This window comes from Cyanistes caeruleus, chromosome 4, assembly GCF_971803275.1.
Source record: "Cyanistes caeruleus chromosome 4, bCyaCae1.hap1.1, whole genome shotgun sequence".
Taxonomy (NCBI): Eukaryota; Metazoa; Chordata; class Aves; order Passeriformes; family Paridae; genus Cyanistes; species Cyanistes caeruleus.
The window spans coordinates 18,334,654-18,343,279 of NC_141704.1; positions in this window are offsets into that span (position 1 = coordinate 18,334,654).

Below are 8,626 nucleotides of genomic sequence, written 5' to 3' on the forward strand. Positions count from 1 at the left end.
CTCTGTATTACAGAGCTGTTTTACAGGGTAGCTTTAGGAATAGTTCAAGCAATAAAAACCACCTGTGAAGTGTTAGAGACTCATTGCTCATACCGAATCAGAGCAGGAAATTACTTTTTTCTTAGGATATGCTGCACTCCTGGACTTACAGTTAGGCAAAGCTATGGTAGGTGTGTCTGCTCAATGAGACAAGAAGTTGCTGAAATTACAGGAGAAAAGGAGATTCTTAATTTTCTTAGAATTCAGAGTAATTAAACTACACCAGAAAAATGCTGTGTTCTTGTCATCTAGTGCTTGCTGAGTGTTCATGAAAAAAAACCCAGAAAAAAACCCACCCAAAACACAATTAGATTTTTGCAGAATACATCAATTCATCAAATGGAATCCACAAAAGTAACTGAAGCCACCTGTTTCCGCTTCCACTCTAAGAAAAAGGAGATCCGTGTTGTATGAAACACGGAGCAGCAAATGCAGCAAGTCCTGAAGATGCCTTCCTTCAAATGAGTCACTCAAAACATTTTTAGCAGGAAATGGTACATCTCTATCTTTTTCACTTTGAATCCAAGCATTTGTGTTCATTATCTTTTGTATAACTTCAGCCTACTAGATGATAAGCCTCACCTACTGCAACCTAGTGTCAGATTATCTGCAGTGTAGAATTTTGTTAGGTATTAGGATTCTTTCCAGGCTTTACATTAATTGGGTTCTGTTTCGTTTGAAATCTAATGATGAAAATGGTCACGGGTTATCACTAAAGAGCTCAAAATAAATTTCATTCTCGCTCTAGCTAAGGAGGTAATGACCATGACAAAAACTTTACATTCTTGTGGTCTCCTGTTTAACTACAAACTCAATACTGTTAGATTGTGCTTTAACTTGTGAGTTCTCCATCAGTGCATGCGGATCTCATCTGTGTACTGACTGGTAATTAGTGCCTCTGGTCAGCAGATGATGAATTCATTCTGTGTGGTCTCTCTTGATGACTGATACTGAGGCGTTTTGAAACTTTACTCTCCTCACATCCTTTAAAGAACATTTTCAGGTATTTAATAGGTAGCTGTCATTATTCCTGCTGTCCTTAGTAAGATGATTCAAACTCTAGTGTTCACAAATGCCAGGTTCTGATGTTGCACATCGCAGTCTTTCCCTTATATACATTGGGTGTCTCTGCTAGGGTGCTCCTAAAACTGCAGCGGATTCTTGCCCTTATATTTGAAACACTATGTCTCCAAATATCAAGACCTCATAACTTAGACCATTTATACTTTGTTATTTTAATTAACTTAATGGAATGGAGTAAGTAAAAGAAAAACATGAAATCCCTTTTCATTGCAATTGGGCAGATCATTAACTTCAGCAAAGTTGCATCAGTTTACAGGATGAAGCCTTCAGATGCTGGAGAAATCACCTCTGAGAAGACTTTATGCTACTTACATTACATATATGATTGTTTGCTTTACAATACAGCTTCTAATTGATCATTCAAAAATCATGATTAGCTACTTAGAAATCATTAAAAATGTTACACATTTGCACTTCTTGATCTTTCCTTTTGACAGCCTTTTGATTGACAAATCTTGTCACTCTGAAGCATGCATAGTTACATAAGCATTAATGTTACAAAATCTGCTTTTCATTTCTGCTTAAAAGCCACAGCTATTGCTCTTGCTTCCTAACTGTTGCTCTGAAGCCTATTGTACTAGCTGGTGGAATGAGTTTGTGATTTGATTCCCCAGAGATGGTTTCCCTTCAGTCCTCCTGTAACATTCAGGCGACTCCACAGCGAACATGGCCAGCGCAGCTAGGCAGGGTGTGTTTGTTTGGTGTCTCTTTGCAGTTCTGGTCAGGTTTCCCTGGGGGGACAAAGCAGTTCAGCAACAATAGTGAAATGACATACACTTGAACTAGGAGCACATGGCACCAGTAAAACTTCCATCCTTAGTGGTTTGGCAGTGGATCATTTGGGAATTAGGGATGAAAGCAACAGCTGTTATGCATTTAAGCACCTGGATAAAGAAATGAAACAACATATATTAAGCAAAATGGTGAAACTTGCATTTGTCTGTGATGTCCCATTCTGCTCAGATAAGGTACTGTTTGTTTTGAAATGGAAATATGGCTTGGCATAACATGACAAAACCATAAAGGCCCTCGTGGCCATGTTACATCTGGGTCAGATGTATTTGATGTTCTTACTTTGATCTCCTGTCTAATCAGTGTGTTTTCAGCTTAGATCTGGAATCCATGTCTCTTGTAAACATGAACAATTCCCAGACCTTTTGATCTGCAAAATGACTCATTCTTCCACAACTCTACTCCAGGACAGCAGAGAGAAGTGATTCCTCTTCCTAGGGATTTCTTTGGCAGGCTCCCCTGAGACATATAAAACTCTCTCCTAATAAAACTAAAGAGGCTAAACAAGGTCTCCACTGGATCTCCAGGACCTTTTTATTTGACATTCTTGCCCTGGCTTTCCTCAGGACTTAAAAACTCGGATAAAGTTTGCTATGATGGCTGGGTTAATTTACTGCATTACCTGTGACTTGTTGGATAAGGAAACTGGGACTGTAAGGTGAGAAAGGAAATAATAGATAGTATAGAGGCTGATGAATTCTGAAGGAAGCAAAGAAAGTGCAAGACCATGAAAGTGCAAGATAAGGTTGGACAGAGGGAGAACAGAGCCAGCAGGACAAAGGCAGCAGGTGGAACTTTGAGATGGGCTAGGCAAGGACATGAAGGGAAGGGACTGAGGTTCCCCGGGCCTGGGTGTTGCAACTGGCTGAGGAGTTTGGAGAAGAAATTAGAACTCTGTACTCCTGGGATCAAGACCTGTGGGTGGAGAGGAGTGATGGAAGGTGAGTGAGAGTGGAGCCAGGCTTCCTCAATGGGCCAAGGCGGGCGTAACTTAACCCCTTACTGCTCAGCCTTCAACGAGGGAGAGCAGGACCACCCTGGGCGGGAAAACAGGAACAAATTTCAGAGGCGGGGATGTGGAAAAGACAAGACTGAGGCCAGCCCAGAGGGACTGGGAGCCCTAGCAAATGTGGGTGAGAAGTGGTGACCAATAAAAACATTCTTCACCATATGACTACTCTCCTGACCTTGACCAGGCATCCTCACATACCACTTGTTGTGGTACAAATTGGTCCTGTTTCTTTCAGAGATCGTGAAAGTCTCTCACTCTCTTCTATAAATTTAAGATATTAGGTTTTATACTAAACCCCCCCACATTGGTCTTATTAAAAGTGTGAAGGTTAATTTCAATTGCAAGAGACATTTTTTCCTTTGGAAGCTTTCCACCATTTTGGAAAAAAACATTTTTTCTCACCTGTCTCTATCCCATTCAAACTGCAAGTACTAAATAAGATATGAATTTTACTAAAAATAGAATGACACCGTGTAAGGAAAGACAATGCCAATGCACTTACAGGAGTCTGAATTACAATAATCATTTTTACTTTGCCCACAATTTCTATTTCTGTGTGCTGCTTCTATGGTGCTTCTTTTGTGTGATATATTCAAAATATGGGTAGGAGCTGTGAGCTATTTTTGGTATGTGATACTACACATGCAAGCATTGGATCACGTTTATGAACAAAGGAGGATTCTGAAGAAGATGTCTCAGTAGGTGCTATTAAAAGTATATAACTCACAGATAATGCAAAATGCAGCAGCCTTGCAAGACAGCAAGGCACAAACTTGTGTTGTAAGCAAACAGAAGTAGAAAGCAGCACTGCATTTTTCTAATTGATGGGTGCTGTCCACCTTCTAAACTGCTTATTTTGACACAAAGCCACTACACAGGCACAAGTCTAATTTTTTACTATGGTTTCCCAGTTAAATTTATTTCTGTTTCTTTTCTTCAGCTAGAGGAAAAGCTAGTGTTTATATGTTATTTCTTTTATGTGCCTTTACCTGAAGAGCTCTTTTCTGAGCTGTGCCAGAAAGGTGTGACATGTCATCCTTGAGTGTTTCAGCAGCTGCGTATCTTGGACCTGGGGCATCCAGGGGGTGGTAGAAATCTAGGCTGATTAGTTTCCCTGGCATGGCTTTCACATCATGCACAAATCCATGCTTTAAATATGCTGTGTGGGCCACGTCAAGACACCCCTGTTGCCATTTCCCTTACTGAGGGTGCCACTTGCTCATCAGGTTATTTTTAGCTTTTGGTTAGAAAACTGCTGGGCTTACTGAAAGGCTTGGGGAGTTCCCTGGGTGTTTTCCATTGCAGAAGCCTACGTCTTGTTATTGGGGAGCTTTTCAACTTCCCTTTGCAAAATGAAAGAAGTCTGGGAATGCACTGTTTATCTGTTCTCAACTCTTTCTGGATCATGTTTGGCTATGAACAGCAGGTGCCTAAATAAAAAGGGGAAGCTATCTAGTAGGGTGCTGATTGACAAACCGACCCAGAGTGAACAGCACTAAGAAGTCTGTATGTGGATATAAGGATACGCATGTGTATAAATGTATCAAGCACTGCGTGTGGTGGATGCTAGAATAATCATCCTTCAGGCCAAAACCATTTACATTCCTAACTGAAGATTTCTTGCATACGCCTGTCTTTGCCTGTTTCCACAGAGCACAGGCTGGGGTGTACTGTCCGTCCATGGGTGTGGCACACTCCTGCCGGGATGCGACCTCCGATGCCTGTGCAGTCAAGCAGCCGCTCCCCGGGCAGCGGCCGCCGCCAGAGGGGAGCGCGGCTCCGCGCCGGAGCAGCGGGATGGGCTGGGGGCTCCCGGGCACGGACTTTCTGCTGCTAGTACGCCTTTCTTTAATCTTTCCTTGCCAGGTCTGGCCTGTGTCCGCAGAGGCAGGAGGAGCAGGTTGTGCTTTCCCTTTCACCCGGCTGGACAGCAAGGGCGGGGGTTCCTGGTGAGCAGCACCAGCCCCTGACTGCACAGTCGGACGGCAAGGGGGTCCCCAAAGCTCCTCCTGTGCCCTGGACATTTGATTCCAGACACCTACCAGAGCCCCAGTGGTGTTCACAGGGAAACCTGCTAAGAGCATGAAATCTGGTCGGGCAAAAGTTTAACCCGTGCACATCCCCATCATTTCCACAATGCCAAGACAAGTACGTACACACTTGGCTTCACAAAGAGCCCGTTCAATGATACTTCTTTAAATGGTAAAGAAACTGCTATTTCGCTTTTTATAGAAAGGAGAAAGCTTAAAATATGTATGCATTATCTGGATATATTTGGGATGTAGCATTCCCTCATGCAGATATGATATTTATTCAGGAACAGTGGATAAAGTAAGCTTGGATTCCAGATAGAGCTGAGACACCTGGTTTGTGTCCACTGTTGTTTTCATGTCCTGTAAGTTTATTAGGGAAATGTGACAGCTTAAAAGAGTAAACCCATGTGGATGAAATCCTTTGCTTCCCTTGGGGCCAAGAGAAGGGCTCTGAGCTCAGAGATATAGTTGTAACAATACTAATTATCTTTTCCATTTCTTTTCAGGGTAAATGCTACCATCTTCCTCTTTTGTGGGATATTTTATTATGTCTGAGTATAGTGCCAAATCCCTGACACATGGTCCAAAAATGCCAGAAGTCTTGTTTCCTTCCCAATTCCTCACAGCTTGCTTTGCTGTACTTTGTTGGTATATTGTTCCCTATAGCTCCCCAAAGGTCTAAAAATGCCTTGAAAACTTTTAAGAATAGTCCAGCTTAAAAATCAGTGGAGTCAGTTTGGAATGTTTCACTGATTTAAGTTAATTTGAGTAAACCTTCCATACAACTTTAAAACTTGCAATCTTTGTCTTATGTTTTTCAAGCATTTGTGAGAAGGAGAAGCATGCTGATGGCTTTAATGTGTTTAACTGCCTCAGCACTCCCAAAATCTCAGATGAGCAGCAAAGCCAAGGGCCAGGATCCAAGAGCACCCTTCCTGCCCTCAGATCATACTGGAGATTTGTTTGTTTGAAAAAATCAACCTGCAGACTTCATCTGAGCTCTGGCTGAGTTTGACCTGTGTGATGGATGAGGTGTCTGACCATGGAGCTGTCAAAGTGTGGCACAGCTCTGGGAGCTCACAGTGTTCAGCAGCACTGGGCTGGAGGTTCCCAGTCAGGGGCTGGCTGCTAGGGAGGAGCCTGTCACTGGGATAAGGGATCGATAAGCAGGGGCTCCCATTCTCTCTGGTTTGTGCTGTTCCAATCTGAGTTATATTCAGAGAACCAAAGGTGCTGGAGAAATTGATGAGATTATTTAGGAGCTTTACAGTAACTGGGTGATACAAGAAAATAAGCTGGAAAACCCTTTTCTTAACAAAAGAAAAAAAAAAAAAAAAAAAGGTGAGGGATTGCAGGTCAAAAGTGCAGTGTCATAATAGGGAGCAGTGTGTCCAGGAAGGGGAAAGTGAGGACAGACTAGGAACAGCTCTCATAAAAGCAATAGGAGAGGGAATCCCCTGAGCTCCAATTTATATAAGGAAATTCCAGAATACAGGAAGCAAACACTGTGGTTCAGCCACAGTGAGAAAAAGGCCTTTTGTGGCTTTCTGTGGTCATCTAGGGTGACTTGACATTTTAAGTACTGATGGGGATTGGGGTGAATCACTCCAGGTAGAAGGGGAATGAAAACTCCACTGTAGTGTGGACCACATCCTGGCCTATTGAATCCAGCTGGAAATATGCTGGTTTTTGCTCTTCCAGGCAGTCCCAGATATTGTCAAGTTCTCTTTCCTGATAGTGCTTCAGAGTCATCACTAGATGTTATGGTGGCTTTTAGCTTACACCAACCACACTACAAAACAACCCCTGAGTAACCAGGATATGGTAGAAAAGTTCCACCCCCTGGCTTTGAGCAGGTGCTTTATAGCCTGTGCTAGGCAGATCTACCCCATCCTACTCACATCCACGCTAAGCAACATGCACCATTTCCCTTTTTTCACTTATTTATCTTTGTGCCTTTTTATTGGGGTGTTTTCTCTGCTGCTTGGTTACATATTCATGTTGGACTGTGAATAATTGTCATGACTGGTTTCTTGCTTGTTTGGTATAATTGATCTCCTTCATTTAAAAAAAAAATTAAAATTAATATAAGGAAAAACTAAGGTGACTGCAGAGCAGGTTGCTTTTCATGTCCTCATTTTCACTTGCTATTTGACTTTGGTCTACCATGAAGAGCCAGTTGCCAGTGATTGTATCTGCACTCACACACGTACACACAGAGATACAATGAACCCTTTCATAGTCAGGCTTTACAAGTAAATGGAGGGTGCTTGTGTTCATACAGTTAGTTTGGATTCGTTCATACATGCTTTTGAATGCTGCCTGTAAGCTGCTTCATGACCTCAGATGTCACAAAACATCCCTCTTATATCTGATAGTTAAGTACCAAGCTGCTGAAGCATCTCTGTGTGAAGTGGATTTCAGAGTCTTTGCAAAAGGGGTTTTTGCTGAAAAATTCCATAGAAGTATGCTAAAGGTAAATATTACCTTTAGTTCAGAGAGAAGTATGAAAGACTTCATTTATTAGTATTGCAGAAGTCATGAAGTAGTGAAAAATGTAGGAGTCCAAGAACTTGTTTACAGCATTTTTTTTTAGCAGGTTGAAAGTTAAAAAGTATAAAAAAATGTCAGCCTTTTAGGAGGTTGAAAGTTTAAAAGTATAAAAAAAATAGTTTCCCATGAATACTCCTGTATGTATATTCTATAGTGCAAGAGTTCAAGAAAAGTCAAATTCAACGCAAAGTTCATTATTTAAATGTAAATGTCAATTTACAAGCAATTTTGTACAAGTGATTCTGTAGCCAAGTCATACCACTGCAGAAAGACAGGGCTTCTCTTGTTTACCATGTTTCTCCAAATTACTTGCAGTGAGTTGCAGGCATATATAAGCAACACCCAACTTAATAATTTTCAAGGTAGAGTGCAAAACACAAATTTTATAACTGATAATCACAAAGGGCTAGCCTGGGGAGTGAGAAATTACCTAGATATAGGGTTAGCTGAGGACATAATTGCCAGGCACACTATCATACTTGCAAAATGCGTGTACGGAACAGCATGATTTCAATTTGCATATTTGGCGCTGTTTATTTTCTCGTTCCCTAAAGCATTGAGGATAGACATTTCATACCAGCCAAATGTCATAAAACTGGCTCCTGCCTTGCACTGGCATGCTGTAAAACATGTATTCTAAACCCTACCAGCAGTCTCCCTTCTGCTCTGTAAGTACAATGCCAGCTGCCACCGGTCAGCCTGATCTTGCCCACTGGCAGAGTGGTTGCTGAGTAGGAGGAAGGCCAGCAGCTGGGGTAAGCATGTGCCCAGCCCAGAGCCATGATAATATTGCTGAGAATTTATTTAACTGTAGTGGCTGATCTGACTAAAACTATCTGGAGAGACATGGTCATGCAGCTTCTATTCATGTTGGAGATACATAGGGTGTGTATGTTTAATGTTTGTGAGTCTAAGGGCTGTGATTTCATCCTCTGCCTGGACACTTTGGAACAGGAGATCACTGATAGTTAAAATCATAGTGTAATTAGTACAAGGTGATAAGAAAATGTGGAGGAAACCTTTATCCATTACATAAACAAAAATGATAGAAACAAAGTTCATCTGACACCTGTTGCTCAAAAAGTTAGCTGTTTAAATCTTAACTGCCAAAATT